General features: G+C 39.8%; 1 protein-coding gene and 1 long non-coding RNA gene across 10 annotated transcripts in view; one reads left to right on the top strand and one right to left on the bottom strand.

Annotated features, from left to right (window-relative positions):
- Positions 1–12,349, bottom strand: part of LOC6505366 (homeotic protein female sterile) — a 71,820-nt gene that overhangs the window by 56,339 nt on the left and 3,132 nt on the right. For 5 of the 9 annotated variants that reach the window (XM_032455279.2, XM_044716017.1, XM_001964823.4 and 2 more), the window contains exon 1: positions 4,137–5,547. The exons of 1 other annotated variant lie outside the window; for it this stretch is intronic. The gene's annotated coding sequence lies outside the window, so the exon portion shown is untranslated. Of the gene's footprint in view, positions 1–4,136; positions 5,566–12,349 lie in introns of those variants that run through there. 3 more of the 9 variants (XM_032455276.2, XM_044716016.1, XM_032455277.2) reach the window with 3 other exon arrangements.
- Positions 7,027–12,019, top strand: LOC123257321. Its single transcript, XR_006507360.1, has 4 exons — positions 7,027–7,925; positions 10,595–10,867; positions 11,028–11,332; positions 11,393–12,019. It is a non-coding gene; the product is annotated as an uncharacterized LOC123257321 (long non-coding RNA).

Here is a 12,349-nt window from a genome sequence, read left to right as displayed (position 1 = left end):
CCGTAGTATTGGTTAGCCGCACATAATAATTATTCTAGATTCTCAAATTCTTCGAGTATCTGTGAGCTTGCGAGTATCTCGGAAAGGTGGTCGCTCTGACGTACGCTGGTCATTCGCCGCTCTTGTTTCTTGTTTTATGGCATTTTTTTGTGGTGTGGTTTCGGTTTCGGTTTCTTTCTGCGTTGGTAATAATAGAGTTTGGTTTAAGCCTTTAGCCAAACAGCCCGAAAAATCGCTGGGGTCTCAGCGACCCTCAGAGGGTTAGGCAACAGGTAAGCCGACTGGCGAGGAAAAAATCAATATGTACACGAATGTATTTTGTCGATTGCTTATCTATGAGATATCAATGCAGTTGAAACCGGAACCCGAACGATACAGGAAATTAAGGTATTTCACTTTTTAAAAGTCTCATAATGGACTCGTGAGTATTTCAGCTTGGAAGTCTTTCAATTTTCGCTCGCTAACTGCCATTCAAAGGTGTAATCGCTATAGAGCCAAAGTGTATTACGCAGTTATCTTCGTTTACAGGGAACAAGTTTTCGGAAATGACTCATGACTCCCCCAATCAGTCAGAACTATAGTTTATAGCCACTATTGTTGTTGGCCCCAGGCCCCAGGCCGCAGGCCCACCCGCCTTCTTCCTGCCGGCTCAGTCCATTCAATCACTTTGAAATCAACTAATACTCATAAAACAAACCAGAAAAATACTTTGACAAAGCAAATATTTGGCATATATAATGGGCATTCCTCAGCCGCTTTCTGATATTGTTGTTTTTTGTGTGTTTCTGCCTTTTCGGATGCTTGCATTAGCTCACAGCCAGCCAGCACACACAGCACAACAGTTTCGGACTGAATGCCTACCAACCAACCATTTTTTACGCCCAGCCAGCCAACGAACCTATGACATCAACATTATTTCGGCCAAAAAGGCCAGCTGAAAATTATTTATTTCGTATATTTAAATTTCGACAGAGCAATGTGCAAGTAATGTGTAGGGCGGGCCAAGGGGTCTCAGATGCCTCGGATGCCGCAGATGGGGAGGCATACTTCAGAGAGTTCCACCAAGAGCCGAGCCGAGCTTTTCTCCAGCGGTTAGACTTAGATTGCTTAATTCGCCAGAAATTCAGATGAGTTAATCGCTCCAAGCTCACGCTCCAAGTCAGAGCCACTCTGACTTTAGACCCGGCCCAGTGTTGACTTTAGATTTTTAATTAAGATAATTATAGTTGTCGGCCAAGTACTGCGAGATGGGAAGAAACGAGTGCAGACATCCATCCCAGTGAATGGGCTCGGAATGAGTTGAAACATTTGTTGCGGATCGGATCCCCCGATCTCTGATGGTGTGCTTTCTTCGCGGCGTGTCCAAAATGTCAGTCCGTCAAATATTTGTGGGTCGAGCAGCGGGCCTGGGCCTGCCTTGCTTATAGATAAACACAGACGTCAATTAGTTAATATGCTTTTAAAAAGGAACCCCAGCACTGTACCACGCCGATCTCCCGGCAACATAGTATTTTGTCAATGACTAAACGAGACACATGACACACGGACACAGAGATAGACGGAAAGCCACCATAATCACACGCTTCTTTCGGTCAAGTACAGTACGGCTCGAAAAAAATCCGCAAGCGCTTGCAATTTTCTGTTTTTTGTGGACTGTTAGCTATTATACAACAACTACACGGCAGACCATCAGAGCCAGCCAGCCAGCCAGTCAGCCAGCCAGCCAGCAGCGGTGCACAGAAAAATGAGTATCAAATCAAATTCGTTTGAAGAAGCACTCACACACACACACCTCGACCCACACACACTCCGAGGGGCAACAATATATGGCATACATAATATTAAAGAAATCGCACCCAAAAACCAAATTGGCATAAACTACGCCGAAAATAAATTGGAATCTAAAAATGAAATTCAAATGCGGCGAACGCCCCAAAGAGGAGCGCAGCTCGCGAAGCAACACAACAAACAGAAACCAAAATAAAGCACAAAAAGCGAATGTCCAAAACAAAACAGAAGACTTGAATGGAGGAAATGCAAATATTAAGATATTTTTATTCCAGATAAACTACTATTTGAGGCGGGAACTCCCTTCTTCTCTTAACACGGAGCTATCGGAATATTATTTGTACAAATTCCTAGGATATCTGAAGACCCCAAAAACGAGAGGATTGCGAGGTCTAATTGATGTGAATTTCAGGATGCTGGCAACTATTTTTTAACCACTATTTAAATAGCCGACCAGAGACCTTCGGTCGCGCAGACTTCAAAAAGAAATTAAAATTATAGCAAAACTCGAGTACAGACACTCGAGTAAGTACAGAGATGTATATTTATAAAATGAGGCATTGGGAAACCAGTTTTACCTGGAAAGCAGCACAAGTGGGTCTGAGACACTGTACGTAAGCAGTAATTGAAGTTAACGTAATTATAAACGTAGTCCCGACCCTCAGAATCATGTGCAGGGCACAAAAAAGGAGCACTGAGCAGTGAGTTGAAGAAACATTGTAATACATTGACAATTTCTGGCGAACTGGCAACTGGCAAGTGGCAACTGACGAGCTGGTCAAGCTTAATTTCCCAATTAACATGGAAAACTTCAAAGGGACGAATTCATTTATGCTTCGCAGTGACTTAAGCGCGAGAATATTACAAACGTAAGTCCGAAAACGTGCTCCGCTTTTCCTTTACAACTCAGACCTCGGAAGACTGGACGGCCAAGGTTCTGGGGACATTGACGCTAAGGTCGGACCCTAGGGCCTCCGATAGGCTTGTGTTTGTAGCTTACGGATAGAACACCAAAATAACCAATTGAATGGGTGGTCTTCTCCCCAAATCTTTAGACTCTGCCGTCCAGACGCTCTCTTCTTTCTCTGTAGAGCCTGCTCGCCGACTCTTTGGATTGTCTTATCAGCCGTTTCGGTTTTCAAAACAAAGTCCATTTCCATGTCGGTTGGTCATTTTTCATAGTAGAGTGTTTCGCGACTCTACTGTACAGTAGAGACGTTTAAAATGCCATTATCTAATCGCCGCTTGCTGCCGACGAGTGTGTTTTGTGTGTGCGCTGAGGGGGGGATTGAGGGGCCCTGGCGATAAGCCTAAGCGCAACATTTGGTTAGTTTCTTCCTCGTATTTATGCTTGTATTATTAAATTATGAGCGGCGGGCTGCGATTAGCTCCGAGAAATAAGAATACGAGGGGCAAAAACTATGAAACAATGTGGCAAGTTTGAGGTGTTTTTGTTATTTGTGTGGAGCTGCCGAACTGGAAAACTGGTTTAACCTGTCCGAAAAAAGCCAAATTGCTGACGGCCACTTAATAGCTGAACACAGAACAAAACACACACTGTCTAGCAACAATAAACTAATTAAATCAATCCAAAATAAGTCGCAAATCTCCTGTACAGAAGAGCCGCTCTCGCTCTTCTCGGCCGCGTAAGAGAGCGCTCGAAATAGCTGAGCATTTTCATTGAAGGTATAAATAAAGTGTTCTCGAAATAAATATTTCAATATCATATGCAAAACTCGACGCTGATAAAAGCACGCACACCATCACCGGATCGGACCGGACCATCACATATATAAGTATCTGTGTATCTGTGAGATACGCTCGAGCGCTACGAAGAGCAAGCAAGAGTTAGAACTCAGATACGGCCACGAAAATAAATAAATAAATAAATAAAACCTTTGCCGAGTCGTGTGTCGGTTTTCTCAGTTCCGTTTGGCGTGGTGTGCGTTGTGATATTTCTTATGGGTTTTTTTTTTTCGGGGTTTGTTTGCCGTCGAGAGATCGAGAGACCAGACCCCGGGACAAACACCGAGACAGTTTACAATGTTTGCTCGTGTATTAGCAAAAGAATTCTAACTGAATCGAGCAGCGCGCCTCGACTCACGTTTTGTTATGTAATAGAGGCCTCTGTCGATGGTGCGTTGTCGGCCAGTCAGCCAGTCAGGCAGTCAGGCTGCACTTCTGTTTCTGTTCTCCATGATTATTAATCGTATTTACTGCCGCCCCAAGCGATCGCCCCGAGTTCTGATAAGTCTCTTGCCAAACGGTGACGAAAGTGTTTGAAATTCTAGATTCTATGATCAATTTGGAATTCTCTCTTGGTATTATTTTTAGGCTTCCGTTCTTACCTTTCAGTTAATGAATTATATTCAGAAAACTACTCTCGACGATTTCCAGTATAATCCCATTGACAATTATATCGTTAAATGCGTTAATCCATATTCAACTAGTTTGTTTGACTGCATTATAATATAATTATAATTTTAACACTGATTTGCACTTTTACTTTTCTGATTTGCGTTTCTAAGCACTGGGGCGCCACTCGAGGCCCAAATAATTGATCAATTTTCCGAACAACTGTAACTTCTACTCCGTTAATTTTGTATTTTATTTTTACTTTGTATACAACTCGCAAAGTGAAACCGTTGTGTGTATAAATATATATTTTTTATCGATTTGGTTTTTTATTTCATTATTTTTTTTTTTTTTGTATTTTTTTTTTAAATATAATTTTCAATGATTTTGCCAAGGCTAGCTTGATTTTATTTATGGTTTTTATTTGTATTTTTGTATTTGTTTTGCACAAAATAAATATATGTGGTATGCAGACCAAGATCTTGGGGAAATCATATAGTATTTTAGCAGACAAACTGTGTGCGGGCGAAGAAAAGAGAAGTGAAGAGAAGAGAAGAATGTAAAACTATTAGTATTGGGGCGATTGGGGCGGAGAAGGGCCTATACGCAGCCTATCGTATTTTGAGTTTTCCATAAAGTGGGCAATTAAAATTCACATCGGGCGAAACGGAATGGTAACGAAACAAAATATAAATAAAGATACGCAATCGAAAGCGACAAAACGAAGCGCACCGAAAAGCGTACGAACCGAAGAAAAAACCGACAATTGAATTATGAAACCCGAAAGCGGCAAAGCGACACGGCAAAGGGAGAGCGTTTTGGGGGCTTAAGAGAGCGACAATATACGCGAGTTGGGGAGAAGATGGAGAGCAGGAACGCTGGTTAGTGGAACGCCACACAAAAAAATTCCGCAACGAAGCGCAGATGAAAATTTTGTTTAAATCTTGTGGATTGTTAAAACTGCCTAATCTACCAATTATTTTATTAGAGATTCTTCTTCAGTCTGCCCTGGTTGTTGGGTATCTTACAGATAAAGATACAAGAGTATCTCCAAGGGAGAGGAAACGGCAAAACACGCACTCACACACGCACACACACGCGCACTTTGCTTTGCTTCTTTTTTTTGGGCTGCGCCAACTTTTCTTTCTTCGCTGCTACGTTCTACGCACTTTTGTATCTGCAAGATACGCTTAACTCCAGTCGATTTCAGTTGGCAGTTGGATTTGCGGAAAAGGTAAATAAGATCGGGGGGACAGACACGCACGACGAGAACCGAGAATGAAAGACACGTCGACAGCGAACAGAGCACGAGCACTCGCTGTGAAATATTGTATCTGCTCCCGCGCCCAGGCAACCTCACCAAACGAAATACAAACTCGAACTGAAAAGTATCTCACGCTCGAACTGAAAAGTATCTCACGGATATCCACCAGCTGTGTGACGTGCTCGCCGCACAATGGGAGATTCCGGAATTCTTGTGGATAAATTTCAACTATTGAAGTTGTTGTTTTATTTTCATGTTATAAACATTTATTTCTAAATTTGAGTTGTGGAATTTTTATTCAGAATTTAATTTATAAATTAATCGAAAGAAAAATAAAAACCACAAAAATATCCCTAGGTTTTTTTTATGATAGTTGATGAAAAAGATACAAAAAATTTTTATTAACATTATTTTAGAATAAAACTTCATCAGTCCTTTCAAAACAATCTTTCTCTGAAGCAAAAAAATTGAAAACTTCTAATATAATCTAATATGAGTCAGATCTGTTCCATAGTGCGACGCTCTCTTAACTCTCACGCCGCTCTCTTCAGTATCGCTCTTTGCACTGTGTCAAGTGTCAAATTGGGGGGCCGTAGTGCTAGTCTCTTCACTCCACCGCCTGCGCCCAGTCCAATAAGAGCGGGATGTATAGACGGACCAGTCTTTATTGGCCGACTTCGTTCTCTTGGTCTTGGCCACGAGAGGCTCCATATCTCGCACAACTCACCAAGTGCCGGCATTTTCGCTTGGCTCCCCACCACCAAAACAAAAACAAAAATAAAGAGCCAGAAGCAAAGCAAATCTACGAGGGCAAAACCAACACTGTTTTTGTTGTGGCTTTGCTGAAATTTAATGGCGGCTTGTTGAAAACAAAAACACAATCGAGGTTTGAGAAATTTCAAAGTGATGTTTCGGGAAACCATTGGAAATAAGAATAAAAATACATTTTCTTTATTTGTTTTACATTTTATATTGTAATTCTACAGTGTTTGTAATCTAAATACATATTTTTGAATATTATATTTTTTTTGTTTCTAAAACTTGTCTAACAACTAAAATAAGTAGTTTCCTTTCAAAATATATTTATACAAAAATATTAAAAAAAATGTATTTTTAATGTAATCTTATCAATAAAACCAAATGATTAAATTTGTTGCCAGCGATTCATTTTTGAATTAGAATTTTTAACAATGGCAGTTTAAAATAAAAGTCTAAATAAAGTCCTCACTTGACATTTCGATTTTCCAATTGCTTTTTTATTAAATGGCTTAAAATTAAAAAAAGCTATGCATTTCATATAAATATATTCAAAGTTTTGAACAAGCTTCCGTACCAATTAATTTTAGCATAATAATTTCTCCGAGCGGAAAGGAATAAAAAAGAAAACTAATGAAAATGCAACAACAATAAATTTTGATGACGAAACACATGTTGTGTTTTTGGGGCCCACTACGAAGAAGAGACCCCAGGGTAAGAGTGGTAGTGGAGCGGAAGAGCAGAAAAGGGGGACTGGCAACCTCCACAGCTCTCAGATGTAGCTTTGTAGCCGGGCAAAACGCAAAATAAAACGAGGCACAAAAATAAACAGAAAAAAAAATATGGAAAAGCTCGACGTTGTCGCCTTCAATTTCAATAGCAGTGCTAGAGAGCTGTTCCTACACCCATACTTATAGATAACTCTGGGCTACGAATGTATCTTTACATATATTGCAGCTATTTAGTTACTCTTTATGGCATTATTTTGGATTGACTTGTGGCGGAGTAGTCTATAAAATAAATTATTTAAAGTATGTTTTAGTTTGATTTATAATAAAAAAAGAAAGAAATAAATAAGCAAGACTTCAGATATATTTTAAATAGATTTGTGAGTTTTATTTATATTTTTTATTAAATGAAATAAACTTCAGCTGGTTTGAATTTTAAATTAAATAAAATCTAAAAATTTTGCTAACAAAAATAACTAAAAATGTAATGCCCTTGCCAATGACATCATTTGAAGTTTTATTTTTGGCCATTCCCTTCCACTAACGCTCTTCTATCTCAACTTTATAAATGAAGCTTTGGAGGAAAAAACTTGGCAAGATAGCTGAAATTTTTCAAGACAGGCCCTTTGGATTCTTTGGATTTTTCCGAGCCGTAATTATGCATGACAATTGTAGGTTCTAATGCTTTTTTTGGTTAATTTTATGCACATAATTGCTTACAGCAAACCATTGCCAAACTACCAGAAACATCAAGAAGATACTTTAATTGCTGACTATTTGAAATTTGTGCCTGTACTCGGAGCTAATGTCACAAGCAATTAGAAGCAAAATGGCAGAAGAGTGAGAATCGGGAACTGGTGACACTTGTTGACCACCCAGAAACCCGAGATGATCTTCCTCCTTCTGTTCCACTTCACTTGCAAATTTCCAGCAAAACTGCCAAAACTTAACCCTGAGCTGGTGGCTAGGAAGGGAGCCCCCTTCTCGGGCGTCTCACTTTTACCTGCCCTGGAATCAGCCATACACCTAAATAGGTAAGAAACCAGCACAGCAGCAGAAAAGGCAAAAAACCAAGACCAAGCCAAAAAAGTGAATTAAAAAAAGCAATTATAAAGCCCGCGACGAAGCCATGAATTGTTAGAGCGCGGCAAACTCTAAAAATAAAAATCAAAACCAGTAGTTGCCAACGTGACGCCATAAATTTCGGTCTGCAGACGATATTATACTCCCGTATACCTATGCCCCTTTAGCTTTCTGAAGCCTCCGACTCCTCCATACTTTGCTACGCTAGACCAACACAAATTATAATCAAAGCCGAGAGGGAACCCAAAACGAAGGCGTTTGGCCAAAAAATTTCATGCGAAAATGATTGAATTTTGGGTGTTTGGGTTTATTTTTGTTTTTGATTGTTTGTTGCCAGGGTCTTTGCCTTGGTTTGTTACGGAAAACATTGAAATTGTTATTTTTTATGATTTTTATTTAGACTAAATAGGTTTAACACACTCCTTTATAATGTATTTCTTTGGTGGAAAAGTTTATGTAAGAACAATAAGTCAGTTAAAATAAATATTCTTTGAGGGACTTTAAGGAACCAAACCAACTATTTCAACTATTTTCAAAATTTTTTGTTAAATGCAAATAGTTACTTTAAATAGAAAAAATTCAAACTTTTTAAGAAAATTTTGTTAATATTGATTTTTTGAAACTTTTGAGTAAAATTATCAAAAAGAAATAATGAAAAAAAGCGTAGGATCATCGAAATTGATAATAAAAAATGCGTATTTAGTTAATATCTCTGACCCTTAATAAAAAAGAATAAGCAAAATAATGAAAATTTGAGTTTTCACATTAAAATATTATATGCAAAAATCGTTCGTTCATTTATTAGTTTGTTCATTTATTAAAAACTCATCAACATTGTTGAGAAATCGTGTCAAGCAATTTAAAAAAAAGGGTTGTAACAAAAACGCGTTTAATGTTTGAAGTAACAAGGAAGATGGAATGAAGAGTGCCTTTTTTAACTTCATCTCCAAAAGTATTGCTTGGATCGATTAAGAACTTTTGAAAAAATGCCAGAGAAAGATGTTTCAGCTTATAATAAAAAAAATAAAAAAGAGTTTTTGAAACCGTGAAACTCATGTCCCCCTGAAGTTCCACCTTAAATTTAAATTTTAAAATATTAACCTTTAAAATTGAAATATTTTTAATATTTATTTTGGTTTATTTCATTCCCCATTGTGGCCGACACGCGTTCGAGTCCAGAGAATACTTTGTTTGCCACTTTGATAAATATTGGCACTCTTTCTATTTGCTTTAATTTGTATTTGTCTAAGTTTAAGCACACATGGCCTTTTCCCATTTTTTGTAGCCTTTTTAGTTTAATATTTTGCTAAAATTTTGTTCGTGTTATTTGTTGAATATTGTTTTGTGTGCATTTCTTCTACTTTGCTCCATATTTGCCGTGTTCGCTTTTTCAGGGGGTTTCTCTGTTTCTGCTGGCGAGCTGCAAGCTTTGTGCTTAACATATTTATTTATATTCACTTTTCTCTGTTTTCACTTGGATTTATGCTGATGTCGACAGTTCGACAGGTGTTGCAACCGTGAAAGATGGAAAAAACTGTATGATTTTGGTCTGCAGTTACTCATTTCGATGGTCTTGCTGCAGGGTTCAAGGAGGTTTCCGTGAAGGGCTCTTTAATTAGAGTTAAGGAAGAAATTCCCATTGCCACTGGCAGGCTGCGGCAGCAACCTCTGGGCACGGGCAGCGACACGTGCTCCACATGTAAAATTGACAAGGTGACGAGGTGGCTGGAGGCTGGAGGCAGAGGTGAGGAGCTTGTGCCGCGTGGGTGGAAGCGGGAGGGTCTGGCGAGTGTGAAAATCGTATGTGTAAAGCGAGAGTGACAGAGAGGCAGCTAGGCTACGTGCTGATGTTGCTGTTGTTGTGTCTGCATTTATGGAATTTTTTATGAATGATGCAGCAGCAGCAGCAGCAAACAGCAACACCGAAGCGGCGGTGATGAAGTGCTGAAAGGCAACTGCAGGCTGCAGCTTGTTTTTCCTGCTCTTGGCGAGTCCTTCCTCGGCTCCTTCCCCGCCCACTTGCGTACGCTCCCTGCGCATTTGTTTATGAATTAATAAAATTTTAATTATGTTGCACAAATAATTGCTCACTTGTGCAGAAAAGCATGCCGAGCCCGCAAATAAGCAAGCGAGAACGAAAGCCGAAAACAACACAATAAGTGTAAATAGGAAATGCCCATAAAACCAGGTCCAAAGTGCATTTCAATGAATAATTCATCAAATATGAAGCGGAGTGGTTTTTGTGCCATTTTGCGTTTTGAAACTCAATCAAAAATTCCAGATGGGCTAAGGGGGAGCTCCCAAAGGAGATACTTACGAGTATTGGCCTTTAACTTACAAATAAAAATTATAAAAAATCAATTGAAATTCCGAGAAAACTCTCCGAACTCGAGGCATCAAGTGACTGACTTCTTTTCTGCACTTTTCTACAAACGTTCTCACACGAAAAGCTTAAGAAAAGGCTGCCAAAATTATGGACAATGTCTTCAAATTACACGAGTCTTATCATTTATTAAAATTCAGAGAATTTATTAAGAGAACCCTCGGCCGGGGAGCGCCAACAGCAGCAGAAAGAGTCCACAAAATAATGTACATATTTAAATATATCGAATTTCCTTAGGTAAATAAACGAATAAGCCGAGAACCTAACCTGAAGACCGGTAGATGGAGATGGGCAGAGGCCCCCAAAATAACAAACTATTTTGTACCTAATGTCCGAGAGGTTAAAGACACAAGACATGGCCACAAACAACAAAAAAAAAAACAGAACAGAGGGAAAAAATATGCCAAAATAAAAACGAAAAGATTCCTGGTAAAGCTCAAATCCTGTTTACTTCCTTTTGAGCTACCTAAGCACCGAAGACAGAAGACGCAGCCACTAAATCTTCTATAGGTAAGTTTAGCAGATTCTTTTCGAGTATCTCATGGATGTAGATATATCTTTTAAGGCCCCTGGGCTAGTATATATGTGTGTGTGTGTGAATCTCAGCTTATGTACTGTTCTTTTATTTTCATATATCGTCTCGCCGCTGATTTATTATTTACTTTATAAGAAATGTTCGCCTGCGAAATCGAGTTTGGCTCGAGGGGGAGCTTCGAGGAGCCCTCCGAGGAGCGGGTGTCTAAAGTTTTGCTTAATTTGGTGACCGCTTCAGGGGGCCGAGCGGGGGCCGGTTTCTTCTACCCATTAGACGGCGGGGAGCTGCCTTCGCTTCACGGAAATCTTGTTTAATTTCGCTTGATTGAATTTGCCTGCATTTCGTCGAGTTTCGTTTTTATTCCTTTGCCGAATTGTGTTCAAAAACGTATTTTCATTCGACCACACGCAGTATGGATATGGGATTGAAACAAGTAGCTGGTAAGTGCCATCCCAGAGCGTATATCAACATAATAAAAACGCATTGCTCACTACATCAAGTCGGTCTTAAACCGCAGAATTTATTGCAGGGAAACGGAACATGACAAGAAGTGGAACTTCTTTGAGAATTTTAGAAGAATTTTAAATATACTTTCGGATGGAAATATTCAAAACTTAGTAAAGTATTTAATATACATACAATTAACACTTATTATTAATTAGTAATTACGAAAAATGAGACCTACTTTCCCTTTAGTTTTTAAGACAAATAATGTTTAAAACAGAGGCTTAATTATTATTAATCTGTGTGGATTCACACCACAACCTAGTAATTAATTGTATGATCCATGTGCTGCCAACTAACCCGCTTGTGTGAAGAGCATTAGCCGCCAGCTAGAAGCAAAAGCGTGTTAGCCCCGCCGGAGGAAGCTTGCAGTTGAGTCGCAGCATGGCGGTAGCTGCCGCTACCTGGGTGGAGTTTTATTGCAGAAATCCCCCATCCCTCCCTCCGCCCGCCCGCACGCCCAGCTGGAAAAGCCAAGCAGCCCCTTGGTAATGGCATGAAAAACCGCAGAAAATTGCTGTACATCTAGAGAAAAGCCAAGTTAAGCTAAGCCCGTGTAGATGAAACTGGCTTTTTGCACAATGAGATTTATTTATCGTGATTGTGCGCTTAATTGAAAATTGTTTGCGAGCAGCGGGATGGGGGGAGGATGGCGGAGTGGCGGGGTGGCGGAGTGGGAGACCACCGCCTGAGATTGTTGGGCGCAACAGGAGTCGCTCTTGGGGCCATATATCACCCATGGCCCATCTCGAGTGAGCACAGCCCGCACAGCCTAACGGTATTTTTAACACACATTTATTGACACACATTTTAGGGCCAGTCCCGGGCATGTATCCCATATCCCATATCCCTTCCCTTCTCCGTTCTAGATAATTTGTCAACAGCATGGCAATGATACAGCACAAGAAAAGCAGCAGCAGCAGCAGCAGCAGCAGTAGCAGCGGGAAAACTGT

The sequence above is a fragment of the Drosophila ananassae genome, chromosome 3R (assembly GCF_017639315.1).
Source record: "Drosophila ananassae strain 14024-0371.13 chromosome 3R, ASM1763931v2, whole genome shotgun sequence".
In the NCBI taxonomy this organism is placed as follows: domain Eukaryota; kingdom Metazoa; phylum Arthropoda; class Insecta; order Diptera; family Drosophilidae; genus Drosophila; species Drosophila ananassae.
The sequence above is the reverse complement of the archived record's forward strand: the minus strand, read 5'-3'. Positions and strand labels throughout refer to the sequence as shown.